General features: G+C 40.4%; 1 protein-coding gene across 2 annotated transcripts in view; it reads right to left on the reverse strand.

Moving 5' to 3' along the window:
• Positions 1–6580: 6580 nt before the first annotated feature.
• VTI1A (vesicle transport through interaction with t-SNAREs 1A) overlaps positions 6581–11268 on the reverse strand; it is a 350990-nt gene continuing 346302 nt past the window's right edge. For both annotated transcript variants that reach the window (XM_019555772.1, XM_019555773.1), the window contains one exon: positions 6581–11268. This exon is cut by the window's right edge and continues 6000 nt beyond it. The gene's annotated coding sequence lies outside the window, so the exon portion shown is untranslated.

The following is an 11268-nucleotide window of genomic DNA, read 5'->3' on the forward strand; positions in this document are numbered from 1 at the left end:
CTGGCTCTTCATCTAGTCCAAGGTACAGGGTAGTTGTGCAGACCATGAAAATGTGAAGAGCTCAGCTTCTACATGGTAGCGAGCAAGTGAGAGAGTTTCATAAGGGAGGAGAAGAGCAGAGGGAGAGAGAGAAGAAGGGGTCTGTTGGCAAAAACTGTGGCACCACTGCTATGCTGCTGTAGCAATGCAATTCCTCGCTCTCTGTGCGTCCAAAAGGAAGTACGAAATGACGGTGAGCAACAACAGTGCCATACGGCCACGTGTAGACATGCCCAGTGAAGACAAAATCAAGGTCCTGATAGCATGAGCAAAGGTGCCAATACTCGAAAGGACAAATCTGGAAAGGAATTGGATAGAAAGGGGCTACGTTCAGGGGCGGTGTGAATGGCTGTAACTGCATGGACGCCCAGTACTGTTGTATCTGCTGACACCAGCTTTGACTTATTGTCAAAAGGATTCAAGGGTGACTAATGGAAGGTTTTATGTTGCATGCAAGGGCATATATTAGAAAATGGGTTCAGGCGGGAAAAAAACTGAGCAACTTGTATTAATTTAGCATTCAATGGTGTAAACCACATTTGGTATAAGGGATCTGCACGGGGTGCGGAGGTATACCTTCCATCTTCCTTTCCTGCTCGATCCTTCAACATGCTGCACTTGAAATACACATCTCCTGAATTTCCTACATTACACAATTTCACAGCTTCCAGGAGTAGGATTGGGTAGGATTTCAATTGCTGGAGAATTTGTCCCAGAGAAATTCATGGGGACTGGACATACTTACAGCAGGTCTGCATTTGGAGTGTAACTTGTAGACTGGGGTTCCTCTCCTCTTGATCCTCCTCTCACTTACCCATACAGGGACTTCACTGGAGTTGCCACTGATTTACAGGGTAGCTGGGAAGAACCAGACTGCAGAAATTTCATGTAAAGACCACGTCAGGGAAGTGAGCACCACGCACTCCACGAGGTGACCAGACGCGTGCACCTGAACTAAAACATATCAACTGCATTTTAATGCAAGATAACAGATGGAGAAGCATATTTTCTTCTAAAGAGAAGAGGCAGTTTCTGGAATTTGATAAGAGAACAAGGACCCAGGTACTGGAAGACTGCTTGCTGCTTGAACCCCCAACATTTTATCTCTAAGGGTCAGTAAACATGATCGATTTATACTGTACAGAGATAGGGTTTAAACCGTGATCTACAGTGGACGGACGTGTAGGACCATTGTGTGCATTTACCACCAGTAGATGGGAGGGGCCCAGTAATGTGTTTGCCTTGAGCAAACAGATACCCTGGGATAAGATGCAGACACACAACATGTGCAAGAGTAGCTTTACCCTTGAATTTACACCAGAATCAACTATACCAATGAAGGGGTATACGCCACGTATCCACTCTTTTTAACACTGGTGTTGTGTGTCCATGCTCTAAAAACAGAAACTGCCACCACTTTTGTTTTAGAAGTAATTACGTTAAACACTAGCAGTACTGGCCTCCTCCGATGTAGACTAGCCATTAGGAGCGGACAAAGTGCTTTTATGGCTATAGATTACTACATAAAACCCTCTACTCCGTGGACGTTTGGATTGACTTCTTAAGGACAAAAGGAAAACTCAGCATCCAAACTTTGAGACCCAGATCCCTCCAGACTTCAGGTGGCACCAGCTTGTTTTAAATCAATAGCACAGTGAGCCCAAATAGCACAAATTGTTTTCAATAGATTATTTAGTAATACAAGGCATTTTAATTATTCCCCCCCCCCTTTTTTTTGCACCGGGGTTAAAAAAAAAACCAAAACAGACCCCCAAAATATTATGGAGAAACTATAGCATGAGGTTTAAACCAAAGCCACACACACATCACATATATTATACATGATAAAATACTTTTATCTCATTGGAGACATTTGATACTTATTAAAATATGATTGCTTTAAGGCGTATTTTGATTTTCTGCCGAAGACTGTATGGAGAGTCTTGCTACTGAGATAATAACAAAGAAACCTTAAACATGAAAAAAGAAAGCCCACATGAAAGATAATATGTTCCCCATTAATACTGGTATCATTTTCCTTGGGATTACTTCTTTCTAAAAATAGAAGTTTAAAAATAAAAGCCCATTTTCAGTAAAAATGACACCACACAGGAGTTTTGGTTTATTCTTTTTTTTTTTTTTTTTGGTATTCAAACAGGCAATACTTTATTAAGCAATTATCAAGTGGCTATTTACTTCAAAAATGTATTTACAGTTTCAAGATCTAGGCTATGGAGAACACAATCAGCCATGCGGTACATATCAAAACATCCGAGTTAGATAAATCTATTAGGCATGCCCTAACAATGCTTTTAAAACTTGAGAAAGCCGCACTTTCTTCTGCCTACAGATGAAAGCATTTTGGGAAGCCGGAGAGCAATCATGTGCAATTTTAAAATGATTGAAACCTTTTAGAAACTTGTATATGTATTTGATGTGTGTTTTTACATTTGATGTGTGTGTTTCTACTTTGGTGTTTCTAGACTCAGTTTACAGCCCCTTACTTTATTCGTAGAGACCTTGCTGAGAGCTGGAGATTCAGGCGTTACCTTGGATAGGGGAAAAAAAAAAATTAAAATCAATGAAACTACACAGCTGTAAATTTAAGCGCCTTTTAGTTGCAAAACTGTTAGTTCAGATGAGTAATTTAATTTTTATTGAAGATAATTGCGGTCCATTTGGATTGATCTTTGCGGTATGTAATAACACTCTTTAGTCAGGGGAAACAAAAACAATTACTGCCTATAAAATGGACTAAATAGCACAGGAGCAAGAGAGAGCCTCAGATTTACAGACCTACCTAGTCCATAGTAGGATGAACATTTAAAAAACAACAACATGCTAATCACCTCCAGGGCCAAGCAATGTTTAAAATACACACATGCTTAGTGAAAACGCACAGGCATTTTGTTTTGGGTTGTCTTAAATTTATCCTGAGCCATTTATGTGCTAAGGTTTGCCCTGTATGATTTACATGTTATCTAAAGCATTCATCACTAAAGTGCCTGTACAACGTATGAACAGCAATACCCAGATTATGTGAAATACAGTTAAAAGGAAGAAAAATCCGTGTGAAAAATGTCCTGTGCCTCTCTCCTGGAACGGGAAGGCGACGGGCTTGCGGAGTTGGGCAAGAAGTTCGGTGGCACTCGGGAAAGATGCTAGACCAAGAGGATATTATTTTATTAGCAAGATAAAATCTTATTTCACATGCAGTAGTTCCTTTGTTTCATCCAGGACACCAGACATTACAGAAGGGACACACAGCCCCTAGGAACTGAGTAACCCAAACCCCATTAAACATGCATGGCGAGCATTTCCACCTGCTGTGCAGGGAGTTACATGCCCGAGCTCTGTTAACAACAGTAATTGTGCATATCATTTCCTGTGCGTTGTACTGAAAATTCACCCCTCAGACTTTTGCTCTTATGTCAAGTTACTCACCGGTCTTTGTTTTGCTTTCTTTCTGTCTTTGGGAGGGGGAATGAGGAAGGGAAGTGTAGCGTGGATATAATCCCTCCGCTTTTTCCTCTGCCTGAACAAACAGGAGGGCCATGTGGGGGAAAGAGTAGCCTGCATGCCCATGGATTAAGGGGAAAACAAGGAAGACAGCTGAAAACAAAGAGCTCTAATATCTGAGCCCAGTATCGTGACACTTGTTCTAAACCAAGGCCGTTGGGCACTTGCACCAGCAAATGCTGCTGTATGGACACACTGGATGGGCCTCCAGGTTTAACCTTGTGCAGAAAACACCTCTCTCTCTCGTTCACCTAGGCAAGGGCAAAGCCAAGGAAGGCCATGTTCTTCGACTAAGGAAATCCTCACGGGCAGAGATCAGAGCAAGAGCAAGCTAGGGAATTTTCAGATTGCAATGATTAAGCTCTTATAAACCAACAGAAACTAAAAGATATCTGGAACAAGTTAAACTGAAAGCAGTTGCTTATAAAAGTGGAGTAAGATCTATGCAGAGGCTGTATTTCCAGCCAGGTGCATCGGCAGTCGACTAGAAAAATCAAAAGCAAACACACACGTTGTCCTACAAAGAAGGGGTGAGGTTGAACTTCTTGGAAGAATGCAATTCTCATTTTGAAAAATAGGAGAATAGGCTCTCGAAGTCGGGGCCAACGTCTTGGGAGATGCTGAGCTCCCGTAATGGCTAATAAATCAAAAGAGGCTGCAGATGTTCACAACCACATAAAACTAGGCACTAAAACACCAGTTCTTGTTTAAGGGAACTAGGAAAGTACTATGCCCTTGCAGTGTTAGAAATTAGAATAATAAAGTCATAGGAAAGCAGGGCTTGCAGGGACTTCAGGTTTAGTCCAACCCCTGCTCAAAGTAGGATCAGGCCTGATCAAACCATCCCAGACCAGTGTTTGTCCAATCGGGTGTTAAAAACTCCCACCCCCAAGAACAGCCTCTGTGTTCCTGTCCTCAGCCACCCTCAGAGTGAGCAAATCCATCCTAATATCCAAACTAAGTTCCCCTTGCTGAAATTTGAGACGGTTACTCCTTGCCCTGTTCCACCGCAGCACGACCAAGTGAAACTTTAATCTCTGAGCAGTCGAGTGAAGCCAATACAATGATATGGAGACCTGCTTTCATGTTCACATTTAGGAATTGCACCAAAAACTTAGATGTCACCATTTACTATAGGTGTATTACCCATGGAAGTGTAATGTGTATGTAATATTACCCATGGAAGTGTTTCTGCAGAATAAAGCTTTTGATTATTTTTATCTAGCACCAAATGCTTGGACCCTGATCTTTCTCCCTCTCTCTCATGTTTTAATATATATATTAACCCCCCCCCGACATATTCAAAACCCTAAAAACCATCTGTCTACTATTAAATTGAAGAATCCCATCTCCACTGTGTCTCCTAACTATCCTAACTGCACCCTGAGCCAATCTCCTCCTTAAGAAAAAAGTTGGGGGAAGGATGGGGAAGAGAAATCTAAAACCCTGATGGTCTTTGCAGCATGCCCAGGTTAAGCTATGATTCACTAACGAATACGGTTCTCCAGGGAACAATCCCACATCAGTGGGGGGATGGACAATCTAATGGGTTTCTTCCACAGCTAAATGTTATAATGGCATAACTTTCAGCAGGGAGCATGTGATCGCTCTTTGTATAAGCGGTAAGAAAAGGAAAGGATGTTTAATGGCCAAAATTAGTTTCTGTACGTTGGTTTTCCCAAACCATTGTGCAATCTGTGCAACCTAAGTACAAGACTTTTTTTGATTTTAAAACCGGTACACATCAAATACACCCATTCCCCACCCCCCTTCCATCACAAGAAAATTCTTGCCACATGCTTCTGTCCTCCAGACTTACACAGCATTTTATTGTGTGGAACACATCAAAAGGGCTTGGATCCCTTGTAAAAGTTTTACAGCAAAATCATTGAAGAGCAGTACAACTTTTTTTAAATTCAAAACTAGAAGCAATATTCTGGATTCCCACACTTTGGTGTGGACTCAGAAAGTGCAGTGCTTTTCTGTACGGTACAGCAGAAAATACAGACCTTGTATAATTAGAATTGCAGTCATGGCCTGTGGGATCTAGTGATTTGGACATATTTTATTTAACCAGCTTAGTAAAAGGTAATATTCAGCAGCTGTGATCTATAGCAGAATTACAATTTTCAGGGTCAAGGAGGGATTTTGATATTAGGAGGTTGGGCAGAATTGCTGTAAAATCTCATGAGCTGTCGTTAAAAATAAATGAGAAAATAGGTTATCCAAGAGTCATTGTAAGGGAAAAATCAATAGGCAGTGTCTATTCACTTGGGCTATCAAAATCCTTGAAATTTGAACAAAAGTTTCACGTTTAGTGTGCTGTAGGTTTTGAAATGTAAGTGGTGAATGCTCAGAGGGTACAAATTCATTGTGCTGTGCATTCAAACAAGAAGAAAACCTTCTGAAGTTTTGGAGTTCCCTATTAAGATAGTCCAGTATCTTAGGCACTAAATTAGACATGTAAAACATTTGCCAGCGAAACTTCAGAAGCAATTTTACCTAAGTGATGACAAATACACTCTGGAAAATATATTACAGTTTTTAATCTTGTCCTGGTTCTCTGGGATCCCTCCCTCCCTCGTTTGGTTTACAATTGAAGCAGAGAAGAGGGGGAGTCCCGGAGCCCTGACAGCATTAAGCAAGCTCATCCTGCCCACCGAGAAGCAGTAAACGACAGAGATTGAAAATGAACATTATTGATAACTTTGAACTGTGCGGATAATTGATATGGAAAGGGGATATCATTCTCATTCAGAAACAATTAACTTTCCCCTCCAACACAGCAGTTCAAAGCAACCTCGGCCTTTTAAATATGAATGAGCATAAGTTCAGAATATGCAACTATTAGCTATTGCAATATACACAAATGGAGAAGTAGGAATTCATGTTTTAGAAATGTCCATGGAACCACTGAATTGAAAAGCATCACAAATGAATGTTGTGTGCAGATTCCTCTCTACATATTAGAAATGTGCCTTGGCTCCAAAACCATTAGAAAAATGAGACAGGCAACAATAAACACGTTTGGAATGCATATTTTATTTGATATAATAATTAATATACTCCACAAGTCCAGTTCATGATTAGTTCAAGAAAGACAGCTTATACATACAGTATATAGAAGAACTCAGTAGACAACACACAATGCAAATGGATTTCCTCAAATAAATTAGCTCAAAGCACAGCAGTTCGGAGGAACTACATATTCTTTTGCCATTAAACTGCAAAAGCCTAGCAGATTGGTACTTTATTTTAATTTTGGAAGGTGCATAGTCAACGGAATATGAAATTGAGCTTATATGAGCCCATCAGCTCTGTGCTGTGAGGCCATTACACTTTTACTGGCATAAGTGACCAGAAACTAGTCTAGACCCATAACAAAACAGGAGTTTGGAGGACACAAAATGCTGGAGCCCGATCTGAGATCCCTCCACCACACCAGAAGGTGAACGTGTGTCCTATTCACTCCTATGCCTCTTACAGAAAACAGCATAACTTAGATCAATTCCACCTTGGCTTTCTAAATATCTGTACCTAGCCTAAGGTCTATTTTAGCTGTAAGATGAGAAACTGCATTATTTTCTCAGGTTTACAAAGTACATTTTTTTTAAACAGCGTAAGAATGATTTTGAGCATTTCTTATGACACCCACAGCCTAAGTGATCCAGATAATGTAATCTAACCATCATTAGAAACCATGAAATTACAATTCCTCCGGGATGGATATTTATCTCTCTGTTACATACAGAAAGGCGATTAATTAGTAGCTCTTTCAGTGTTTAACATTACTGTGCACCAGGGCTGATTAAAATCTAACTGCAGAACAGCTATCATAGCTAGCAAAAAATCTGGGGAAAGTTTAGCTGGGGTAAAAAGAAGCTGGTTAGGTAGAAAAGTTTCTTTAAAAAAGAAGATACAATGCCATCTTAGACGCAGAGACCTTTGAAGGCCAAAAAACCAAGCTTCTTTCTAACTTCCATTGCATGCTAAAATCTTTACAGAGTTGTATAACAACCTCAATACACAACAAACTATATCCACTATTTTGGGATGGTAGTCCTGTTAGCAAAATAGCCAGCAATTTTATAGGCATGAATACAGCTTACATACAGACTGAGCTATATAGTATTATTGTGAACTACTTACTCCAAGGTTCAAATCGAAGTGTTTTCTAGGTCAAGCAGCTGTAGACATACACTTGCGCATGCAACATAGCATAAATGCACGATGGACCAAATTCACATCTCTTCTATTGTAACTTCACTAGCTTATGTGGAATTAATATGCAATTGTCCAGTGCCTGGAAGTGCAGAAATTTCACCCCCCAGATTTTCACAAGTGACGGGAAAATTTGGATACCATGGCTTCTTCCATGAACAACTTGAGTTGCTTTTAAGATGACTGATTTTCAGAGAGTCGATACCCTGCAGTTTTGGAAAGCAGCTTAAGTGTTTTGAGACTGGCAGCTGAAACATGGAGGTATCCAAAATCAGTAATGGCTTATAAAAATGGCTTTTAATACTTCAGAGGCATCGGACTAATGTAAGCATGTTTGGTCTAGGTGAGTAGGATGAAGGAATTTTAAAATAAAATCAGTGTCCCTTAGGGAATGTTAGATTTTTTTTTTTTTAATATATATATCTGTACCAGGAAATCAAAAGGTCAGGTTGGTTAATGTGAACTCCAAAGCTGATTTGGGGGATTCCATTAAAAAAATCCAAATTTACTTCAGCAGATGCTTCTGAAGTTTCTATCAGGACTGATCACACCCAGCTGCATTGCACATGCCCCTGTTTTGCTGTGGATAAATACTGTAGAAGAACTAAAGACTGGAGACCTTTTGAACAGAAGTGAATATAGTGGGGGAAGGACACTTTACCCCGCATTCTCGATCCCCAAGAGCTGAGCCATTGATTGTTAATCTCCTTTTTGCGGCATGTATTGTGTAGATGCTGCTCTCTTCTGGCTGCCTATACAAATTTTAATATTCAAAATACGAATAAAAAAGTGAAATAAAAGGCTGAGCGGAAATCAAACATGGCTTTACAATGCCGAGGGTAATGGAGTCATCTTCATGGTCTTATCACTGAAAGGTGACCCTCGCTCCAGTGTTTCACAGGTCAGCACTAACACTAAAGTAAATAGGAACTCTTTTAATAGTCCCTTAACACTTTCTGGTACACCTAATGCAGTTTTAGGGTGCTCAGAGAGGATGTTTGATGGCACAGAGGCAGCATTTATTTATCAAGTTAGCAATAAGCAACCATTTGTTGAAGACATACACAAGACATGTTTAATGGGGGAAATGACACTGGAAAATCAAATGAATTTGTGCACTTAGCCATATTATTTCCTCTCACTAATCGTAGGACCAATAGCAGATGTAACAAGAAAAGCCAAGGTCCCACATAGGTGGTGTCAGGAAAAAAAACCCCACACACCGTCATGGACATCCCGACCGCTATAAACAAGATCCAAATCTTTGACTCCCTCTTGTGCAGCCTGCAGGCATAGATAGCTGAACACAACGTTAAATAAATCAAGTCTCCGATACAGCAGTACGAAGGGGAAAGAAAACAATTAATACTGCATTTCAAAATTGACAAGACATCTTTGGCCTGGGTCATGCGAGTCCTTGCTCAATTTTTACCCATTCAAAACCCCTACAGGCTTTAACAGAAGCGAGGACTTCAGAGTTTGGCAGTATGAAAATAGGAATCAGCTAGCACTGAACAATGCCTGTGCAACTTGTCATCTTCTATTTCCTGAAGTCTGTTTTATAGGTAACATTTACCCCAGTTTAGATGGGCAACAGAGGGCTAAGACAGGTACCACTTAGATTATGTGGATAAAGTAGCGCACAGGATCTGTGCTGCAGTTATCTGCACGAGCAGAATTTCACCTGAGTGTGCGCTCGGGTGAAACAGCGCTCCGACACCAGGCGTGTGTGACATTCATGGGCTTCTGCCACTTGAAGGGGGGGTGGTCAGGCCTTGTGGTTTCTGTAGGGATATCTGTTCCAAGTCATTAAGTATTGTGCTAAGAAGTTACAGTAATAGCACTTCAACAGAGTTTCCAGAGGGAGCTTTCGAAACTGGAGGAAAAGCCGACAAGTTTCAATGCATTTATCAAAGCACTTTAAGACGGATGAAACAACGTACATGCCTAGCAAGGAACGTCCATCTTTCTGGGTGTCCAGAGCATTTCAGTAAATAAAAAACGCTGTTTAAAAGAAACAAGTAAATCCGACAGAACTCCTTTTAGCTTTTGCCAACACTTCTACCCAACACAACCCTCCCACATGTAATACTGTGGTGTGTACATTTATTTTTCTATACATGCACACATATACACATATATATGTGTGTATATACATATACATGCGTACCTATATACACACACATCCATCCATACATACATATACAGTATATATTGTATATATTGTTTTGTAATTTTTGGATTAAACATGCCACTGTATGTATAAAAGGCTATTCTTTTTTTCCCCCCTCCTTGTTTTTGTTAGTATTTATTTCAGTGAAGTTATTTTATAGGCAACTTTTCTGCAGCAGGAACAGAGAGAGAAAGAGAGAGAGAGAGAATGCTTTGAGCAAAATCTAAGCTGCGCATATGGCATATTTTCAAAAGCACCAACGTGACTTCTGAAAATGGGACTTAGGCCAACTTTTGAAATTTAGCTCTTAGCTCCCACAGCCAGCAGCATTTTAACCACAGTGAACTGCTTGCACTTGCTCATGCCACCACATCTTCTTTTAGGCATACCATTCTATGGAAATCACCAAAGGAAATCCAAAGAAGAAAATAAAAAGCCCCAAAGGTTTCAAAAGCTGCCCCAATGCAGGAAGAGATGCAGCACTGTCATGGTTACACCCTTCTTGGCATTTTCATCACCTGGTCTTGGATTGTACCCAGGCGGATATTGAGGATTTGTCTGGGCGCAGCATGGGAGACACCCATGTTTGTCTCCTTATGGGAGCACAGAGACATTGTTGGGTATGGCTAGATGAGGCTATAATTATCTCAGTAATAAAACCCGAATCTTCACGGTCCTTTACCTCTTGTAGCCAGGTACACTTGTGCAAAAGGGTACAAAACACTACTAGATCAGAAAGGCAGCATTTTACATTAGTGTAAATAAGTAACACTGGGGCAAAGCATTGGAAGGTAAAGACCTCTACATCAGTGCTCCCACTGTGATGCCCTTTAAAAAAACAGGGTTACATATAAATACATTATTCAGTAAGGGTAGCAAACCCTGGGGGGGCAGGGAAGGGACCATTTTTTCTTTTTTCCATGTGGACAGTGTCTAGTCCAATGGGGCTACATGCCTGACAGAGGTTCCATTTCAATATAAAGAATAAAAGAAAATGCATAAATGTAAGAATAAATACAGCTAAAAAGTTGCACGTGTGTGATGCCTGCTCCAACACAGTGATCACAGCAGTTTTTTTTTAATAGAGACTAAAGTGCCTGGATTGGTGGCATAGCTCAATGGAGGAAAAGACACGGTAGATTTGTACCTTATGGACTAACTAAAGCAGAGATGCACAGCATAAGCTTTGGTAAGCAGCAGCTGACTTCATCAGACGTTGAATGGAGGAAGCCACAAAGCAGAAACAGATAAAGTACTTGTACTTCAGTACTGGTTCAAAGCTAAGGTAGTTCAAAAGACTCTCTGTGTTAATGTTA

The sequence above is a fragment of the Crocodylus porosus genome, unplaced genomic scaffold (genome assembly GCF_001723895.1).
Source record: "Crocodylus porosus isolate Cpor-Errol unplaced genomic scaffold, CroPor_comp1, whole genome shotgun sequence".
NCBI classification, from domain to species: Eukaryota; Metazoa; Chordata; order Crocodylia; family Crocodylidae; genus Crocodylus; species Crocodylus porosus.